Here is a 22,121-nt window from a genome sequence, read left to right on the forward strand (position 1 = left end):
GCTGGATTCTGCTCCTCAATGCATATAAACAGCCTGAATGATTAAGATCCCAAGATATCTTAAGTCAACACAGATCTAAGTAAGACCAATACACATCATCTCCTGAAGGAAAACAGCTTGTTTGCATGTTCCAGGCATGTATAGGCACTTCATTTTATTTAAACATCCATCTTTCATCATGAAAGAGCACAAGTATTAATAAAAGGCAAAGATTATTACATGAAGTTAACCTCTAATTTTGTTTATATTTTCCTAATACCCAACCCTCATTTATAGTAACAGCTCAGTAATGAAATGCATTTATGACAACTTTTGGTGACAACACCAATTACTAGGCCAGAGAGGAACAAAGTTAGGATTACATATCCAGAAATAAAGCTTAAATGAAATTTGTAACCACAGGAACTAACTGTGCCTCCAAGAAAAGTTAAATTTAACTAATGTCTGCTGTCAGGCATAAATTAGATACAATTGAATGAAATGAAAAATCTGTTTGTTTTTATTGAACTTTTCCCTTTCTTCTTTTTAACCTAGAACATACAGTGTTTCATATTTGAAAGAAACATCTATTTTTTAAATCTGGCAATTCCTGCCAGAGATAGCATTGGTGATAGAAATGGATGGGTGATTTCAGAATAGTTCTATGACTAATCTTTATTACAAATAATATTGAAATATACTCCAACATTCATCTTTTGAGTAAACAATCTCTCATTCAAAAAGCCAGTTTCTGTGTGTGAATAGATACTGTCAGGCAGCCACTTGAACATCAATACTGGGAAACACAGAGGGATGCTAGCACTAATTACAGAAATCTGGTAAAGGAGGTAGGAAATCACTACCCCTCAAGCACAGCCTTGTGCAGCAGACCAAAACAGTAATCATGATTCATCTTTCATACGTTGTTAATCAATGCACACATGGTCCTAATTTCACACTCCCATGAGGCAAACTGAAGGGACAATTGTTTTTGAACTCTAACATCAAGATGAATAATCAATGTTTATCATACTCATTGCTCAGTAAAACAAGGGTTTTATATTTGACATCTGCTCTTCTTGTTTTAAAGCTTTATTGATGCTTTCGACCAAGTAAAAATATTTTCTATTTCTAGAGTCATCAGTAAAATGATAAATTATCTGTATTATTTAGATGCCTGCATTTTGAATTGCTTTTAAGAGAATATAACAAAATACATAATCCATGTTGATGTTTGCTATATAAATTGTGTGTACTCCATTGACTGCAGAATGAGTTCCAAGCCCTGGGTGGATGGGTTTGTACTGTTATTACTTATAAACTTCATGTGACTGACAACTGCAACCATGCATTTTGTCCAGATTTACCTTTTGATATATATATATGTTCCTGCATTGCATGCACAAATTATGGGAATAGCACTTAAAAGAAAAATCTCAGTGACGCTGAAAAGATAGTTTTAATTTAAGTGAATTAATTAAAGGAGCAACAGATTTCTTGGTGCCTATTTCATATTTTAAAGAGGAACCTAGACTCCTCTAAATAGGCTGGTTTTAATTTCTTTTACTAAGATGACATCTTTTGTGTTTGCTCTAATGTAAGCAACATAATTTACAAGAAGCTACCAGATTTTGGTTGGATTTTTGCTGGTGGCTATTTAGTGTTTCATCTGTAGAGCACACAGGTTCAGCTGCAGAGGAGCTGAATGTGTCTTCAGAGCACCTGGAATTTGACCTGAGACATGAAAGGCAAAGCACTGCTTTTTCTTCATTGTAAATTATGTATTGGCTGGGAACAAAAACCATCACTTTTGAGCATGAAGGAATGTCATAGAATAAAAGAAGCATTTAGGTTGGAAAATACTTTTGGATCCCTGAGTCCAACCACCAACCCAGCTCTGGCAAACTCACCACTAACCCGTGTCCCTCAGTGCCACAACTACACAGCTTTTAAACACCTCCAGAGATGGTGACTCCACCACTGACCAGGGCCAATGACTGACAACTCTTCTGGTTTAGAAGCTTTCCCTCATACCCAAACAGAATCTTCCCTGGCATAACTTGAGGCTGTTTCCTCTGGTCCTGTGACCTGTTACCTGGCGGAAGAGACTGACCACACCTGGCTACAATCTCCTTTCAGGTGTTGCAGAGTGATAATGTCCCCCCTGAGCCACCTTTTCTAAAGGTTAAACACCCCCAGTGCCCTCAGCTTCTCCTCATCAGACTTGTGCTCCAGCCCCTCCAGCAGCTTCCTTGTCCTTCTCCGGACACACTGCAGCCCCTTTTCTTGTAGAGAGGGGCCCAAAAATCCCCGATTATCCTGTCATTGGAGCTGGTTACCTGGATCTTCCCTAACACATCCTTGCCAACAATCAGCCTGTCATGTACAAAGATCCCAGTTTTTCTTCCATGCTGCTTGTGAAAATTCAGTGGTCAATCTCCAGGTGGTAGCACATCACTTGTACACAATTGTCCCTTAGGTTGTCTGGTAGATCAATCAGGCCCTTCCTCTGATCTGGAAGGGCCCTTTTTTCATGTGAACATTCTTTAAGTTTTGATTTTTCCCAGCACAGCTCAGCCTTCCAGGGAGTAGATGTCTGGTGACCAGAGGCAGGCACAAAACACATCCCTTTGTTTTAGAACTGTCAGGCATGTTCACATCTACCATATTCCTTCTCCATCTCCCAGAATACAGCTTTTTACCCCAATTTGAGCCCTATGACTTGGAAACACGTTATGAAGCATCCATACTAGCCTTTATTAAAAAATGTGCTAACTGATTTAACCAACAGTCAAAACCTTCTAAGTAAGAAATTCAAAACCAGGACCATGTAGATGCCCCAGAGTGAGATATTAAATTATATAATAGCATATTGCAAAGTGAGTTATTATCGAGGTGTAGCAAAAAAAAGCCATTTTAGGTAAGAATCTGTGAGATAAAACTTACTTGGAAGAGTAACATCTAATACTTATTTTCCTAAACCAAACACAAGGAACTCATACTCCCCTTGAGTTGTCCTGACCTTTTGTGATCATTAGATATCTCAATGACATTATCCATGGTTTTATGGTTGACTTCCCGTATTTTGTAATTACATTTTGTCCGAACAATCCTTCTGCCACTTCAATGATGTGTTATTCTCAGGGTTCTCCTATCAAGAAAGGATATTGAATTGAACAGCTGCTGGCTTAAATCCCACCAGAGAAGGAGGTGGTCCAGAAAGGTATTCATGGATACTCATTTCATGGATTTGGGAGTTTTTGAGGTGAAACATGCTGGCTGAAGAGCACGAGCCACAGCACATCCCATCTGAACAAAAGAAAACAGAAAACCAAGCAAACCAAACCAGTAAAAATGCCTTTTCATTATGCCCCACTCCTGCCTGGTTTAGCTTCTATTTACAAAAGGCAGCGTGGGAGGTTATCTTACACATTAGTTTGTCTGACAGAGAATTGAGAAACCATCGTAAGGAGAAACACTACAAGAAGTATTTGCAGCACAACTCTTCAGACACAACACGGCTCCAGGCAGTTGTTCACTGAAATTATGTGAATTGGCTTCTTTAAGGAACAGGCAGTTATTAGGGGCACAACTTAACAACAAAGGAAGCAAGTTTAACCTATACTGTTCACCACCCACCATGAAAATCTTAAATCTCTGAGTCAAACTCAGGAATGTAATGCAGCAAAGCGTGGCATAGAATGGGCAGTACCAGCTCTGATTTCTCTCATGCAATTTGAAAGTTTGCCTAAGAAGTTTTCTATTGTTTGCATTGACACAGTTTATTTTTTTCCAACATTCTTGTGCAAATTATGTTTGGTAAATTAAAAGCATTCTAAAAACAAACAAAAACGCCCCAGAAATAAACAGAATAAATATTTTCAAACAAAGCCCATTTCCCACAAACAATACTGAAATGTGCTGGTCTAAGGATATTTGGACAAAAGCCAAAAGTCTGTAGCTAAAGCAGTGTTCTCTTAACTGTGGGACATGACCCCTGGCAGGAGAATTCCGAGAAAAGACGAGGTGTTTGGGAAGGGGAAGAAAAAGCAATGCCAAGACAGGTGCAGGAGTGGTGATTACAACTGGGAAGGAAGGGGGCTACAAATGGTAAAGCTGCTTTTAGAGGGACCCAAGACAAATTAGTTTGAGAAACACTGACTCACGCTGTAAACAACAAACAGAATAACACATATCTGAAATAAAGGAGGAGAAATTAATGAAACCTATAATGGATTTTTATTGCTTAACATACTGCACAGCATACTGTAAAATCAGCAAGCTGACTATTCCAGTCAAAGAATATCTTTCTTCTTCTGGTAGGAAGTTATCCACAACCTCAGTAAGCCCACAGCGTTCCTCACACTTAAGAGGAATGATTGCATGAGCACTGGATTTTTGCTTATGCCCAAGCACTTCTAAACTAACCTGTCCACGAAACAATTAAACAATCTATTTTCATTCATTTTATTGTTTGTGCACTTACTGTGCACACAGAGCCATAAGCTGAGAGGAACAGTCTGTGTCTCACAAAGATGTTCAAACACAGTTAGAAGACAAACAAGAAAAGGTTCCAAGAAGTGACTGAAGCATGAGAGATCAAATGGATATATATTATTTATATTAATATGTCCATAATAGATATGGGTATGTTCATTCATTCATTTTGCATATCACATTGAGAAATGATGTGGCTTTCAGAGGACAGAACATCAGGGGAAAAGAAAAAAACCCCAAAACTTCAGAGTTACAAATTGTATCTTTCAAGATTTTTTGCAAATAAAAGTTTGCAGCTGCTCCTAAATGAGTTAAGTATTTGCAAGCAAGACAGATCCAAAAAGGAAGTCTTTGCCTTTAAAGCTGAGCAAATGCAATGGCACCTGGAAAACAATTAAAGGAGCTTATTTCCAAAATCATAAATGGCTCCCAAATAATCTTTTGCTGCCAGATTCCTACCTTTCAATCTGGAAACTCCCAGCACAAGCTCTTTGTTTGATTTCAGGTTTCATCCAAATGAACAGAAAACCTGTACAAGTAACTAGCACTGACTTCATAGGTTCAGTTTTAAGCTTCAGCCAGAACACAATTCACAATTATGACTAATTCAGGGTGGGTTTTTTACTCTTCATTTCTCAATAAAATGCCAAAGTGCACACACACAAAATCCCTCTAAAAATTCTGTGGGAAACTGTCATCAAATCAGGATTAACTGCTTTATTCATAACTGCTTAACCTAAAAAAAATTCTAATTTGAAATTTACTGCAATTTTGGACATTTTTATTGCAAACAACCTCAGAGTAAGCAGACTACAAATACTCTGTTTGCAGTACAGGGTGAGTTTATCCAATTTGTAACTTCTGAAAATGATAAGAACAGCTGCTTGCAAGGAAATCTTTAAAGCAGAACATCACATGAAGGCTGGAATGTGAAAAACTTGACATAGCACATCTATTTTGTCTTGGTGTATTCAGACAGTGTCTTCCCCCCAGATCCTTCTCCTGTATTATCTGAAAGTCACTGAAATTCTTTAAGAGCTTGCTGTCAGAAAATATGCATATTCTTAGAAAGTTCCCTTTAATTCTTACTGACATGAATGAAACATACAGGCACAACTACAGAAAGTATTACATATTCACAAGAGACCTTGACTGCAAAGAATATTAATGTACATTGGTTTTGTAGGACCAACATATAAATAGACCAAAGCCTTGGCTCAGGAGGATATGGTGGCAAGGTAATTTAGCAGTAACTGCACTGATTAAAGTACCACAGAACTCATAAAACTTTTAAAGTAGACAGGATTTGGGATTCTTCCATCTTAATCCCTCCCTTTGAAATAACACAATTATTTTGGACATAAAAACCTATTCTTAGGGATTTAGAAACACACAATTGTTTAGAAACACACACTCATCCATGAGAATTTAAAACTGAATTCATAAGCAGTATGGTTCTAGTCCAGAAATAACCAATGATTTATTTGCCAACCCCCCACATTCTAGCTTTAAAGAATCATTCACCATTCACCCAATAGTATTTTTAATATCTCACATGAAACTCATTTTTACAGGAGATGAAGCAAAAAACCATCTTTCTTTAAAATAACACAAGCATCTCCTCCCAAAGTTCCCATCCTTGTGAGCTACAGAACTTAAAAAGCCTTGGGCAACGAGAAGCCAGGACTTGAAATGTGATAGGCATCTACTCAGCTGGAATGAAAAGGCGCCTTTGGCACTAAGTTCACCAGCAGGAGGGACACAAGAAGTGCCACATTTATTCCATACACAGATGTTATACAATCTGCTCATCAGAAGTGAGGGGCAGATTGCTGCAGTTCCAGAACACACCAGCATGATGACTGTTCCAGACTTTTTTACTGTGGGTGAGTAGAAAAAAACAAGCCATAAAAATGGAGGGGCCATTATGTCAAACACAATGACTAAAAATACTTTTTGGTTAGAAGTAAATGTTCTTGTACATCAACTGTGCTAATAAAATCAATTACCTTTCCCTACAAATCCGCTCCTAGGAAGAAATCAAGTACTCCTCCCTTTCTTCCCTTCCCTCAGTTAATGGACAAGCTGCAGAAGCCGCTTCCTGCAGGCAGACTCAAGCCTCAGTTGTGCTGCCCTTCCTTCAGCTGTGTTATAGGGACAGGCTTTGGTTCCTTTGCTGCTGCACTTTGTTACTCCCACATCCCCAAAATCTCTGCCATGTGAGATTCTTACTGCTGAACTATGCACTTTTAGGAAATAATTCCTTCTCAAAGCCTCTGTCTAGTCCAGGTCCACAGAGGAGATGACAATTACTCCACAGCTTAAGCAGTAATGCATTCAAGAGAGAGGATTAGAAGGTCCAGTGCTTGCTGTGTACTGATGATCCACATGGCTGAACTTCAGAGACACAGGCAGATACATCTGGTGGCTGCAGATTGAAAGCTTTGGCTGCCAGGGAATTTATACACCCCTGGTTACCCTCTATGGAGTACAGCCATCATATCTGCAGCCAAAAAAACTCCATTTGGAAGTGTCAGAAACATAAACAAAGCTGCACAAACACTTCTTGCTCACCTGAAAGATACTTGGAAGAAGTAGTAGTAAAATACTCCAACTACACCAGCACGTCTCTGCAGGCAAACTGGAGGTTCCCCACTTACAGACAAGTAGGAAAAGCTGCACCAAATAATCAACACCAGGAATTTGAACACAACAAAACAAAAGCATCCAAAACATAGTTTTCTGAGGAAACATTCCTGAGAATGTTTCTGAGAACTGCCAACCTCGAATGAAGTTCACCTCATGATTCAACCCCTTCTTTACACAGAATAGTTTCTGCCATCAGGATTGTTGAGGCTTTTCACAATGAAAAGAAGGATGAAGAGAAGACAGAATACATTCCAATTTTCCTGTGTGCTCATCTATCTTCAGTACTTGGATTCAAAAAGCATTAAGCATTGCTAAATTTTAGTGTTGGAAAAAAAACCCAGGGAAATAAATGTGTGTTAAGTATTTCTGTACTGGCAAACTCTTTAGGCATTCTGTGCTATCAAGTCCCATGCAGTATTTAACTACTTAAAAAGGGAACCTAGATACAATATTTAAAAGAGAGATTTAAGGTTTGAAATGGTACTGAAACTCCAGTCTGACTGCATTCAGTTTCCACGAATGAAAATCACACCCTATGGATATCACACTTTATAACACACTTGATCAAGCTGAACACTTTAAGAGATGCATTTTTCCTAAATATTTCATGTTAAGTGCTTTTGAAAGGCGGCCAAAGCAAAGGTTGCACATCCTATCTGTACAGTACATGGCCAGTTCCCACTGCCCTTTTCATGCTAATTAATACAGCACTTGACATGAAATGTGATAGCTGCTAAAACACTGCCACAACCTGTACCACAGCCTGCTTGGGCTTTAAATTACTTCATTAGTGCCACTTGATTAACTACTATTTAAGCTCTTGTGAGATTTTCGTTCTAAATCTTTCTCTAGAACCTTGGAACACTTTTTGTTCTTGTATTACTGGTTAAAATTGATGTATGACTAAAAAACCAAACCAAACCAAAAACTCCCACAAACCCACGGCAAAGAACATCTGTATCTTGAGAACATTTAATTTTTCAGTCAAATCAGATTTTTTGAAATTATAAATATCAATACTCACTAATGAATAATAATAATAGGAAATCATCCAGTGGGAAGAATTACAGGAACCCTAAAATCAAATGCCTGAGGTGCACATGCAGGCTTGGCATATGGACCTGTTCTGTCATGGCCTACTCTGACAAGATGCAGGAAAGGTACAAAGTCCATTTAGCCTCAGGAAAAATACCCCTGCTGTGCTGCACTAAATAAATACCTCTGGTTTCCACACAAGCAGCACCAATAAGATCCAGACTCATTCCACACTGTCCTCACAAGTCAGAGGAACCTGAAAGGAGGGTATCCCTAAACTGTAATTTTGCCCATCTCACTAAAATTATAAATACATAGAAATAAAAAAAAAATCCTTTTAGAATCCTACATCAAGCACGTGAGCTGTTCAAATGAACACAGCACACAGCATAAGGAGAGGCAGGTTTCAGTTCACGCCCTTCAATGATACTCACAGTAACTAACAGGTTTCACAATGAATCCTTAGATTAAACTTTTCTTGTGTTTAAAAGGAAGGAGTGCTTTGGTTTTGCATACATATTTAATTAATTATTTTTTAGCCTACATATCAGATAATAAAACTCTTCCAAACTGTCCAAATTAAGTAATAAATCCTGATGCTATTAAGGCTTGTTTCCTATTCTGTGTTCCTGCAAAGCTGAAAAAAATTCCACACACCTGAATAGTTTACTTGATGTACAGTTGAGTATTTCAGGATGTTAATACATGATAAAGATAAAAATTTAAATCTTTTTTTTCTGCTGGTTTTCATGTTCCCTGGACAAACATGTCCATTTAAAATGCACAGTTATTTGAAACACTTCAAATACTTTTAAACGTAGAGCTGTTTAAGTACTACTTAACACATGAAAAACACACCAAAATGCCAACCTGACTGCTTGAAGTTTCCATTAATAAAGTTACAATCCATGGATCTCACACCTTATAATACATTTGAAGAGGAGACAACCTGAAGAAATGCACTGAGCTGGAAGAACCCAACCAACACACAGGAATTCACACTCTTAAAAACCCAGCCAATTACAAACACAAAGCTCGGAGACGTTGAAGCAATTTGGCCACTGCACAGCAACTCATCAAATTGTTGCTTACTTGGCACGTAGAGGTCCCTGAATATACCTGAAAATACATTCCTACTGTTCCTTCTGCCTTGAAAAGGTTAGGCATCAAGACTGAAATAAAGAAAATATGTGACATTACTAAGCAGTATCTTCACACAAAATACTATAAAGCAAAAAAACATATTGGAAAAAGCTTATACTCCTCTTAAATACTTCTATTACATGGATATTCACAGTGATTTTTCTGAAATCAGACACTTTCACCATAGACCATAGACTGAAGCAATTTGAAATGGAAATATTTCCTGTCCACTCACTGCCAGTTTCTGTTCCCAGAGTGATATAACAGATGACATCCAATACAATAAATTCTTTTATTAACCATAAATTTGAGCCTGCTTTAGGGATTTGAAGTGTTCAGTTTCATGCTGAAAAAATGTAATGTTATCCACAGACCATCAGCATGTGTAACAAAAACAGAGCCACAGGTTATGTGACTTTGATCAAATTATGACAAAATTTCATCTGAATTTAAAAATACTTGAAAAAGCATTTACACTAATTGTTTAACCTCTTATTTTTAAAGATCCATGCACACTAACTGATCTTTTTCTGCAGGAAGGAATCACTTCTAAGAAATAAAGTCTCTTTACAGAATGACAATGAACAAGTTGTCTTCTAGCACTCATTTAAGAAGCAGAATGCAATGTAAGTTTTAAGACAGCAGTGAAATACAGATTAAAAAGTTAAATTGAACCTGTGTTTCTCTCAAACTTTCACTTGACTTCTTTCTATCAACATTAAATTTAACACACATACAGCTCATCTGAAAACATTGAACAGGAAAACATAAAATACAATCACGTTATTGTAGTAAATCGAGAAGTAGATCCAAAGATCATCAAGTTTCACTTCCAGTAGAAATGATAACTTATAACAGGAACACTTATTGGACATAATTGTAAAATGTAAACATGGAAACAAGTGGTTTTTTCGTTGCAGTAAAACCTAACCACAGTGGGAGGAGAGGGAGGAATCACACCTATAACTCCAAGTCAGCTTGCCACAGACAAGCACATAGATAAACTACTGGAGTTTGCATACTGGAGCTTCACTGGTTGAATGGAATATAACAAACAATAACTAAAACATGTAAACCAAATGCAATGTGGTTACCCTGAGCAATCATCATCCACAGCTACCAGCATTCTTAGGCAACATTGGGTGTTATTCTAGCACTTTGGGGCTTTGATGCCTACATTTACTGCCAGAAGGTAATAAAAAGAAACTTCTGTCATTGCAGCTCATTCTTTAGAGAGATGAATGTCCCATTTTCAAACCTCTGCATGACATTTCACAGCCAGCAGTCCTTAATGAAAATGAACCCCAAAAGTGAATGGCATGATTAGTGAATTACTCTTACAAATGCAGCTATATGGAGAAACCTAAGCTACCCCAACTTGCATTATTCCTAACTAATGAATAAAAGATAAAGGTTTTGTTTCCTTTGATGTTGTGAAAAAGCATGGAAAAATAACTTTTCACCTGTTAAGGGTCTGGCTGAGTTAGGTGTTTGTTTTTTCTTTTTGTTTCTTATTTTAACTCTTTTCGTAGTTAACCTATTACTCCTGTCAGAAGGTAAACTAAGCTAATCATTAAACACCAGGAACATAATTTGCTCAAAACAGCGAATTAAACAATAAAGCAAAGTTTTAACTATGCAACAGACAATTTTACTGGTTCTTTGAAAAGTATCTTAGCATCTTAGCTAAACTTTTTGTAGTCAACAACAGAAAAAGCAAAACCTTAGATATTCTTTCACAAAAAAAGGATTGGGCTATATATCTGACCCTTTCTCCTTTTGGGTCTGTTAACACTTGCTTTGTGAAGCAGTACCAGGATACCTCAGATAAAATTTTGACAGAGTAAACAGAATGAAAGCTCCTTATAATGGGGAATAATCCTTAACTGTACTCCCTAACTACACAAATTTGCTCATAGATACTGTATTAATAAGAGACACTGTCTTCAGAGCAAGATAAGAAATGGAGAGAGTTAATAAGACCCCCACTGGGTCATTCTGTAATTTTAGTGGTAATCTGTCCAAATTCCATTCACAAACTATAGGCTGGATGGTGAAGTGCCCCCCTTGGGTTACAAACGAATACACCACTCTTCATTTCCTGGCAGGAAGGGTTGTATAGCGTTACCGTGAGCTCTGTATTCCACCACGGACTTGGCTGCATTTCAACAGATGCTGAAGTGATTTCTGAAACATTATCATCTTCTTTCTTGTGAAAAACTCACTGTTAAAAAATGCTCACATGAAAAATCTTCAATACTTTATATGCTCATTATACTAACCTCAACCTCTTTTGGTGAGACACCTTTTAAAAAGTTATCTAAATTAACACAATTCAAGGGTGGGAATTTTAAAAGCATCTGAATAGTTACATGGAACACTGGGCCTAATCACAAAATTAGCTTGGGGATTTCCTGACTCCCCTGTCCAGTTCCTCCGCCTCCACGCTGTAGTTCACCAATTCTGAACATATACTTAATATAACTGCATGGGGGCTTCATTTTCTCCATGTCACTGAAATTACTCCAGTTGTGAAAAAACAAAACAAAAAAAGTAGGGATACTTTCAATTCAAATTGCTTTAATAATGCAATTTACATTGCAGCTCACAAATAGGTGCACTAAAGCAGGTGAGGAGGGAAGGGCAAACACCAACACCAAAGTGGGAGGAAACAGATGGGAGTGAGAATTTCACTAACCAGCTTCACTGCTGAGTCAATATAAAACATAACTACACCCCTGAGCCACAAAAGAGAACAAATCCCATTGAAAGTTAATAGGAGTTAGGGCACTCCATCCTTTTTCAGAATCCCACTCCGAGCTTCTAAGGATCTTCTCACACTTCTAGGGTGAAGCTTAAATCACTCATTTATACCCCATATCTCTCAAACTTCAAGGGCAAGTCCAGCACAAGCTTGAAAGCTTTGCCAAAAAGGTTTGCAATTCAGCAATGTCCCCTTCCCACACCATATTCAAAGTTCATCCAGACAGAGCACTCTTTATGCTCAGCATAAATTGCACAAGTTGCGAGTTTCAACTTCTGTCCTCATTTTGTTACTACTGCCTGCAACTGGGGCAAGCCCGGACAGGAAGATAAAACTGATTCCCATAGAAACTGCAGGAATAGGAAGCAGTGCAGGCAGGCTTTACAAGGGCTGTGAGACAAGATACAGACTGGCACCTCAATAGCTCAGACAGAGGAAATGAATGGAATTTTCATTGGCTGGGCAGCCATAACCAAAGGTGCTCTGGTACACTTGAGGGGGGAGAAAAAAAAAATCACAGAATCATTAAGGTTGGAATCAAGGAAGTTATTCCTGTGGGATAAACAAAGATACAACTTTACAGTGCGCTCCCAACTCTGCAAGAACACACCACATGGGTTGTTCCAGGATACACCAATGCAACACTACGACTGTAGACAGCAATTATCAACAAAGCCTAAGCAGCAGAAATTGCCCTGCCAGCCACTGCTCTGGGTCAGCCGGGCCCCCCAGTCCTGCTCCTGCTGTTGAGCTCGCTGGCTCCACATTAGGGTGGCTCTGAGCAGCACTGCCCCTGCTGAGATCATCACCCAAACCCTCCCCACATGGGATGCACTGGGGAAGGGATGTGCACGGTGAACTTGTGATCTCCTTCAGCAGGTAGGAACATCCCCATAAACACAAAAAAGCAGCCAGAGGAGAGAGGCTTGTACTCCCCAGCTCTTGCATGAAGTCAGTCCCAGCAGCTCAGGGCTGGGCAATCACACAGCATCACGCCACTTCAAGTATGAAAGAAAATCACATCAAAATGGAAGTCAAAGTGTTGCCACTGATTTTAACAGGTAGGGTTTTAGCTCTTTAAACAAAACAGCCCAATAAAACCAGAAACAAATCCCTTAGTTTTCCATGTTTGAAAGGAAAACAGACTGGGGAGCTGTCTGTACAAGCAGATGACAGAGGCCTGTTTGGAGTTTGCTTAAATCACTGTATAATAAAAAAAGATATTGTGACTATTTTAAGTTGTATTTTTTAATGCTTTCTGATTCCAGGCCAGTCACACCTGGAATTACATATGTTTAACTGAGCAGCTGATAACTTACAATTTTAACAATTTCAAAGATTAACTGTTTGGACCTAAACATTCTCATATTATGCTTTTCTATGAGCTAAACTAACTTCACATATAATTTTATTTGGGGGAAAAAAAAAAAAAAAAAAAATCATTCTCTTCCAGCCTGTAAAATGAAGGTTTTAAAAAGGGGACTTTCACAAATCAGATTACTCTTCAGTATTTTACATACAAATAGCTGAAACTAAACTTCATTATAGATAAGCAAACACAGAACAAATCTTCTTTCATGAATACCAGAATTCAACCCAGCAGCCTGGAGATCCTCTTGGAGTTCCTTAACTTTTAGATGAAAGTATTAGAAAACATATGGAAATATTTTTATGCTATAATTACAAAACTCAGGAAAATAAGTTTATTTTATAAAGGTAGGGTGAACTTTAAGCAACAATACGAGTTTGAGATTCCCATGGAGAACTAAAATCCCCCATTTGAAAATACAAAGCAAAGTTAATTAGAAAACACAGTTTGAGCAAAGAGGGCCCTTGCAAAGAGTTCTTAGAAAGGATCACCTTGAATGTGTTTGATGCTGAGGCAACACCATAACTTTTCTTCACACAAAAGCAGTCATCTACAGAGCACAACCAGATGTTAAGTTTTCTTTTCTTAGTTTCTGTAAACCTCTGTGACCTCCCTCAAATTAAAAAAGGGAATAGCATTTTTAAAGCCACAGGAGCTATCATTAGTGAAGCATTCTAAGGATTTTCATTAATTCATAGCCAGCCAACCAGGAATTTTCCCACAGTCGTATACAAAAAAAGTCAGGGAAGTCATTGATTGCTTGGTTGGATTTGAATGTAGTCAGAAGTAAGATCAGAAATACCTAGTCCCTCCCACTGATATAAGAGTGAAGAACATAGGCAAGGTCAGAAATTAAAATCCAAGTCTGCCCACCAACCATGAGGAAAATCCAGCAGGGCCATATAACAGGGGGTATAGAAATGGTTATTACACCCAATTTTGTGAGATAAAGGATCATATGGATAGATCATTACAAATCAATCATTTGGAAACCTTAAAGCCCAGAATGTGCAGCTCCAAGCAGATCTGCAGGCCTATCATGTCCTTCAGACAGCAGCCTCAAGATCTGATTGATGTTGTCCAGTTGTTGGTGTAATACCCACCGTTCACAGCAACTCATGTCCCGATACAAACTTTGAGTTGGGGCCCTTTGAACTCCACACGCTCCAGAACAATCTCTTATTGTTCCTGGGAACCCAGGGCTCAGCACAGAAGGAGCTCCTACTTTCAGTGTGAGATCCTCTGAATACAAAGGCTGGAGAAACCAGAAGAACAGATTCCAGCAGTGCTGCCCTCCAAGTGCCCGCACTGCCCTCGGCACTGCTGCAGCTCTGCAACGTGTCCAGGGAAAGGAGGAGGTCTGGGAGAGCTGCGGGCTCGCTCACTCCATGCTGCCAGCAAAAGGTCAATCAGTCAACACAGAGGGCAGCACTTGACAGGCACCTCTGTGTGCCAACAGATCACCAAGAGGTGCAAATTGGATTCAGGTTAGTCACAGACACACAACTCTGGTTCTCCTGAATCAACCAGAATGCACATCTCAAGAGTTTATGCTTTCAGGTGCGACACCTGATGTAGCATGAAATCTCCTAGGACAAAGCCACCCCTCACATTTATTTGGGCACACTGGAGTATGAATGATGTGCCCCAAAAGCAGATTTACTCTCTTGCTGAATAACAGCCCAAGGAGGAATAATAAAAATAGGATGTCTGGAACAATTCTTGTAGTGACATAATATTGTACCAGCTTCCAAGTGAGAGAATTCCAGAGAATACAGTATCTCCTGGAACATGTGCTGATGCCTGATAAAACTCTAACCCAAGCCTTAATTATTTTTAATAATCAAATCAAACTTTGGGAGAACAAATCCCTACCTGCACACTTGATTTTCCTCACACTCTTGGAATCTACCATACAGAGGTGAGAGGTGAGAGGAGGAGAACAATGCTGCCACTTGTACCTTTAAAATCCAGAAATGATGTCTTAGACATGATGCTGAAAGTACAGTTTACTAAGTGAAATAGTTTGAAGTGTGTTAAAATACACATTTATACCCTGGTTTGGCTGGCAGAATTTTGGTTAACCAGAGTGGTAATACCTGTGTTTCTGCTGTATGAATACTGCAATGAGCCTGTCCATTACTGGCATAATCCTGTATTCACTACTTTACCAAGAATACATCTGGTCAAAGTCTTTATGATAAAATCACATCGAAATATTGGGTACCAGGATGTGCCACTCCTGTTGAGGAGAGCTGGAGAGGACAAATAGGACGGTGAAACAATTACAAAATACTATATGCATGAAAGGGTAAAATCCTTTTTCAAGTTTGCACTTAAATTTTGACCCTTAAATAAAGTCTCACATTACCATAATCTAAAATTAAGTACTTCAGATGTACTGATCTGTTGATTATTTTAAGTTATTGTAACTTACACTTTCATTCAATCCTTTGCTATAATTAATATAGAGATAAGGATATAAAAAATAAGCATTCATGTAACTCATACTACTTTTATGTGGTTTTTCCCAGGTATGATGTATTAATGCATAACATTCCTTTTTAAATGTAAAAACAACAATAGGAACATCAGCACTAACCTCAACTTCTAGAAAAATGTATTTCAAATACACCTCATTATAATGGTAGCAGTATATATAAAACCAAAGCAATATACTTGAAAAAATATTTACTTTTAAAAACTAAAAATGGCATTCAAGCTTAGCAGTTCTGCAGTAATACTTCACACTCCTCTTGTTTGCTTCTAAAAACACATGCTAAATTTATGGGTAAAATTCAGCCTTTGAGCATAATTAAGCAGGCAAGTTCACATCAAAGCTTTGTTTCATCATCTTTAGACTGATCTGTTGGAAAAGACAGCTGGTCCTTATTACACACCCTTTAAATGTTGCAGTTTTAATTAAGTAACATCCATGTTACATTAACATTACCAAATAATTAACTAAAGAAAAGCTAGTATAATCTAATCGTGACAACTTAACATTCTTTCACCAGTGGACTATACAGTATTAATCTATTAAAGGAGAATTTGTTCTTAAATAAATGTCTCAAGATTTTAAATTAAGTCTGATACAGCAGTTTCTACACTAGTACTTACTCAAAAGCAGATTTTGAGGGCAATAAGGCAGGGAGTGGAGTTCAACATCTAAAGTAAGGGACATGTTCTAGAGAGGAACTCAATTAAATCCGTAACAGTCCCAAGCAACTTCAACTGCAGAAACCCTGTTAAGTCAGCAGCTGATGAATTCCCATCATATTCAAATTTCCCAGTTTCATGCAAACACATAAGGAAATACACAATTTCGTTGTTAATACTGAGAGTTAGTTTCAATTACATAAACATATGTTGCCATATTTTTTTTCCTCTAGGTCATGTTTTTAAATGCTCATTCTGAAAACACAGCATTAAACTGCTCAGCCTCGCAGTTCCTGAGGAAACGGTGATCTGCTACTTTAAACACTAACATGTTTAGGCTACTTCATGCATTTTTAAATTTATTTAAACAGGCAGATTGCCATCAACACTTTTTGACACTAGAGTAGAAATGGGTTGTCATTCTCTGCTACATTACTCAATAAATGAAATTCAAAAAAAAACCAAAAACAAACCCTGGAGGGACCCTGAAGTCAAATTCTAAGCTGAACAAAAGTCATACAGATGCCTACCTGCATGACTGACCATGCCTGCAAAGCCTTGCACTCAACATCTTGCATTTTATCTAACCACAGAACACACGAAGCTTTAAGTGACACATCTCATCAATCCTGAAACGCTACCACATTGTTCTGGATGCCACAGAGAGATCTATTGATTCTATAAATTCCCAAAAAATAGCAGATATGGAACTGCTGGCATCTGGTGTGCAGAGCAGTAAAGCAGCTCTGGAACTGTCTACAGATTAAACAACTCCCTCACAGCAAACATTAACACCTTCCACCATGCTCCATCTTAGGTCTGTCTTCTGCCTAATACCTTTCAAAATTTTTAAATACTCTGCAAGAGAAAATCTGGGTTTTTTAACTGTTAGAAAATAACATTAAATAGAAGGGACAAATTTAAACTTTGGTAATTTCTTACCATTTTATAGGGTGTTTTTCCTCCAAAATAAAGTTCCCAAAACATGTACTTAACTGGGAAAAGTACTTCCATATGACTTAACTCTGTGTCTGGCAGATTCCTAACTGTGGAGAAGTATGAGTCTACTTTGGGATGCTTGAGGAGACAAAATGTAGGGACACAACAGCATGAGCCTAAAGAATAATGAGGCAGGCAGAGCTCCCAATAGTGGAACAGTAGGAAATCTTCAGTCTCTGCTCTGAAGTGAAAAGGAAATAGAAAGTTCCTTACACAGAGAGCACAGAAGGGGACACAGGGAATTTCAGGGAGAATGCACGGGAACAGAGCCCCTAGTCTGTCTGAGAAGCTTTGCTTAGCAGAGCAAGGGAAGGCACAACTCTGCTAACAAGGAAGGGAGGGTTGGTAAAATGCTGGATTATTTATTCTTCCTCATCATACAGTCACATTAAATTTAAGCTTTATACTGAACACAGTTCAGTGCCAGGAACTTCAGAGGAATTAAACATATGAAAATAATTACTCATGTGTGTAGTCACATTAGAATCCACAAAACAAGTTGAGAGTAAAGTTGCTCATGTGTTTAACACCGAATAAATGAATCTGAAATATATTCAAATCATCCTCAGATCGCAAGTCTGTCTTCTCTGTGCACCTCGTGGCTTGTTTACAGCACGAGAAAAATTCAGAGACTACTTTTCCAGAAGAGCTCCCCATGTGGACACACTTATTCTAGATTAAAAGAGGCCCCTCTCTGAACTACTTTTTTCTGGATAAAGGTATATATACAAGGTACTAAGATCATCCATATGGAAAACTACTTTGCAATACTATTCTACTTTAAGCAAACATCTACCCTAATCTGAAATAATATTAAGTGTTGGAATACATCAAGATTTCTTTTAAACATCAATGAAAGAAATCCTACACCAAGCAAAGTCAATCCAAATTCTACAATCCTGAACCCATTGAAATCTGACAATTCTTAGCCACAGTAATGTTAAGTTACTCATCTTGTTGAGTCTGCAAAACAAATGCCAGTGTATTGCCAGAGAAGATGAATAATATGGGTTATAAATGTATTTTGTGATGGAAGTTGTAAAAAAAAAAACCGAACAAAAAATCACATCTAGAATGTGATTTAGTTTATAGTTTTGGAAACGTTAGGTATTAATAATTTCAGGAGCTATGAATAAAGCCAAAAAATACTTCCACATCACATTCGTTTAACCATAGTCCAGTAACATGTTCTCATTCAGTCAGTTTTTTACTGCTACAAAATATTGAGCACACTTAAAACTGTATTTTGTACAGTGAAAGAAACCTGTGCATTACTTGTGCATGTATCTATATCACCTGTGTGTGTATGGAGAAATATGGAACACAAGATTCTCAAAAACAACACTCAGATGATAAAAGAAAGATTCACCACAGGGAAATGCACCACACATTTACAATTTTAACAAAGGAAAATACCCAGCGTGAATGTACCTAAATGCACGTAAACCCAGCTAGCTACATTTTATTTCTCCTTGAACAACCATCAAAATTTAAATGACATATTTTTAGATTATTTATGCCCTTGAGAATTACCTCAAGTCAACCACTTCATTTAATGCAAACTAGACGTTTTTACTTTCTCTATATAAAATGTTAAGATTTATTCATGCCCTTAACATACATTAATTAGACACTACTTATAAATAACCTGCAATAAGAATAACTATTTGAATAGGATACAATTACTTAGGGCTTGTGTCTTTTCAATCAGTCAGTGTCCCTGCAGTGTTTAGAGTGGCAGAGGGGAAGTGGCCTGCGGTTAAACAGAGGAAATACCAAGGAATTTTAATAGAGCAAATAGTCTCTTTACTTCCTACAGGGTACTACTTCAAAGGCAGCCCTGCTCCAGAGCAGACAATGTGTTAGAGGGGCCATCAGTCATTTAATAGTATGTCAAGTCTACTCAAAACTTACATGCAGTCCAAGATAAATACCACATAACTGAGACAATGGGTACCATCCTGCAGTCATTACTCTAATAAGTGCTGCCCTGCCTGCAGTATGGAGGCAATCATGTGCAAGGGTGGTATTACAAAATCAGACTACAAAATTATAACTACACAGTCAGACAAGGTATCTAATAAACTGGATAGGGAAGTCTGAACTTGAAGCGGAAAATACAATAAAACCAGAAACGAGTACAAATACTTTATTAGCTAAAATGGTACGTTAGTTGTGAGCAATAAAGACAAAGGGGAGGGGGTTACGCTAATTGGAGAGAGTGTTAAGTTTGCTGATCTAAAAGCCAGTCAAAATCGTTATATTAAAAGAATTATATTGTGGTACATTCCTGTTTAACACACACAACGATATTAATTATGTAAGCAAAAAAATCCAGAACAAAGCGCATCTGCATATTTCTATAAACGTCAATATACATTAATTCAAGTGCATTACAACTCACGTACTATGACTTGTAACAGTGATAATTTACTTAATAGAAGGTGCAAAACTTGACACAAATATACAATGGTGTTATGAGTCTACCCATGCCTGGTGAAACACACAATAGACGTACTCAGCCAAAACATTTTATTGCTAATTCTGTTAAAAAGACCTTATAGGGAAGTCTAAACCTACAACTGTTCCATCCAACACAAAGATTTAGATCCTAAGCTTTACCAGGGTTTGAAGTTTGTTTTTCCACACTTCTTTTACACATTTCCCCATGCCTTCGCCTTTCTAAACTATGCCCTACAAACTTCTGAACTGTGTGTTGCAGCAACGTTCTCAAAGGATCTGATCTGAAACCAGGAAAATCCTTAGTGACAGTCTAACAAAAAGGAAAAGCAATGAAAGTCAGTTGTGTTCCCTCCAGTGTTCCCGGATCACCACGCTTCAACTAAACCTGTAACCAGACATCGGGAGACAGCACAGGAACAAACCAAATCATACAACTCAAAAGTTACTAAAAACGTATTAAAAAAAAAAAAAAAAAAAGCAATCGAGAAAAGTCTGACAGCAAAACACACCAGAAACGGGAACAAAAGGCAAAGACCAGTAACAAAACGTTTATCACCTTCCTCCCCCTTCCCCCTCCCGTAAATTTCCTACATCCTCTGTATAATGATCAGGCCCGGAGCTAAGACCCCAAACCGGCCTCGAATCATTAAAATAACAAAGCCCCAGCGATCGCTTTTATCCAGGTCGGCTCGGGGAAGTGGAAAGCGCTGGTGGTAAAGGACCTGTTGAGTGACTTCTTCACACCCGCCGGCTACGAGCTGCCTCCCCCCTCGGCGAGAAACCAATAAATATCCCTCGCCGGGAAATGCCACCCTCTCTCCCGCCCGCAATTAACTTCCAGATGCAGAGCCCCGGGGCAGCGTTATTTGCTGCAGAAGTGTCTCCAGGGCAGCCGCTCCCTCCCTCCGGAGCAGCGCCCCAGCTCCGCGCGGCTCTCCCGACCGCGGGACAGCGCCCGAGCCCCGCGGCTGCGGAACTCGCGGAACTCCGCGCATCTCCCCGCGCCTCGCCAAAGCCCCTTCCCCGCCGCGGCTGCCGGCGCGGGGAGCCGGCAGCACCGCTCCGCTCTACTCACCCTCCCTGCGCACGCATCGGCCGCAGGGCCCTCCTGCCGCCGGCTGCTCCGGCGGCCGCAGCGAGCCGGGGACCGCCGAGACAGGCGGCGAGGGCGAGGAGCAAGGAGCCGAGCTGCAGCCCCGGTGCCATGGTCCGCAGCGAGCCCGGCGCGGGCGGCGGGGCGGGGCGGCAGCGCTGCCGCCCGGTGCGTGTCGGTGTGTCCGGGTGTCTGACGGTGCGGCTGTGTGTGCATGCGCGCCCGGCCCGGGGGCGGGGGGTTCGCCCGAGCCCCGGCCCCGCCGCCCCCGCCCCGCTCCAGTCCTGGCAAGCGGCAACAATGGGAGGGAGCGGGACCCCCTCCGGCTGCTTTGCTTTGCACTCTTCCCTTCCCGGGGAGCCCTCAGTGTGCGGGGCTTCCCCGCTCCCTGGGACAGCGGGGGGCTGCTGCTGCCTTCCTGGCAAGTAAGGGGTCAAGACAGTACCTGGCCGAATTCCCATCTTGGTTATATGGTGCGGTACCATATTCCTGATCCACTCACTACATTGCGAGGAAGAGAGGCATCACTTAGTGACACAGAACCAAAGGAGTATGGTCCAGGTGCTTCACAAGATCAAGGCCACAAGCCAAAGATCAGTCATAGATCTTTGACGTGCTTTTATGCATTACCGAATCACAGAATCAATTAGGTTGGGAAACACCTCTGAGATCGTCAACTGCCATGTCCAGTCTTTCCTTAAACACTTTCAAGGGACAGTGACTCCTCCATCTCCCTGGGCACTCCATTCCCATGTCTAACCCTCACTGTAAAGAAATTCCTCCCAATGTCCAATCTAAACCTCCCCTGGCACAGTTTAAGACTGTATCTTCTCATCCTGTTTCTGCCTGGGAGAAGAGACCCCACTGGCTACAACCTCCTTTCAGGTAGCTGTAGAGGGTGATAAGGTCACCTCCAAGCCTCCTTTTCTCCAGGCTAAACAACACCAGTTTCCACAGCTACTCTTTAATTA

At 39.5% G+C, this 22,121-nt stretch overlaps 1 protein-coding gene across 1 annotated transcript in view; it reads right to left on the reverse strand.

The window, feature by feature from the left end:
• IL17RD (interleukin 17 receptor D) overlaps positions 1-21,317 on the reverse strand; it is a 40,518-nt gene extending 19,201 nt beyond the window's left edge. The window contains exon 1 of the mRNA XM_039559136.1: positions 21,133-21,317. The gene's annotated coding sequence lies outside the window, so the exon portion shown is untranslated. The remainder of the gene's footprint in view (positions 1-21,132) is intronic.
• Positions 21,318-22,121: the final 804 nt, after the last annotated feature.

This window comes from Corvus cornix, chromosome 12 (genome assembly GCF_000738735.6).
Source record: "Corvus cornix cornix isolate S_Up_H32 chromosome 12, ASM73873v5, whole genome shotgun sequence".
Classification (NCBI taxonomy): Eukaryota; Metazoa; Chordata; class Aves; order Passeriformes; family Corvidae; genus Corvus; species Corvus cornix.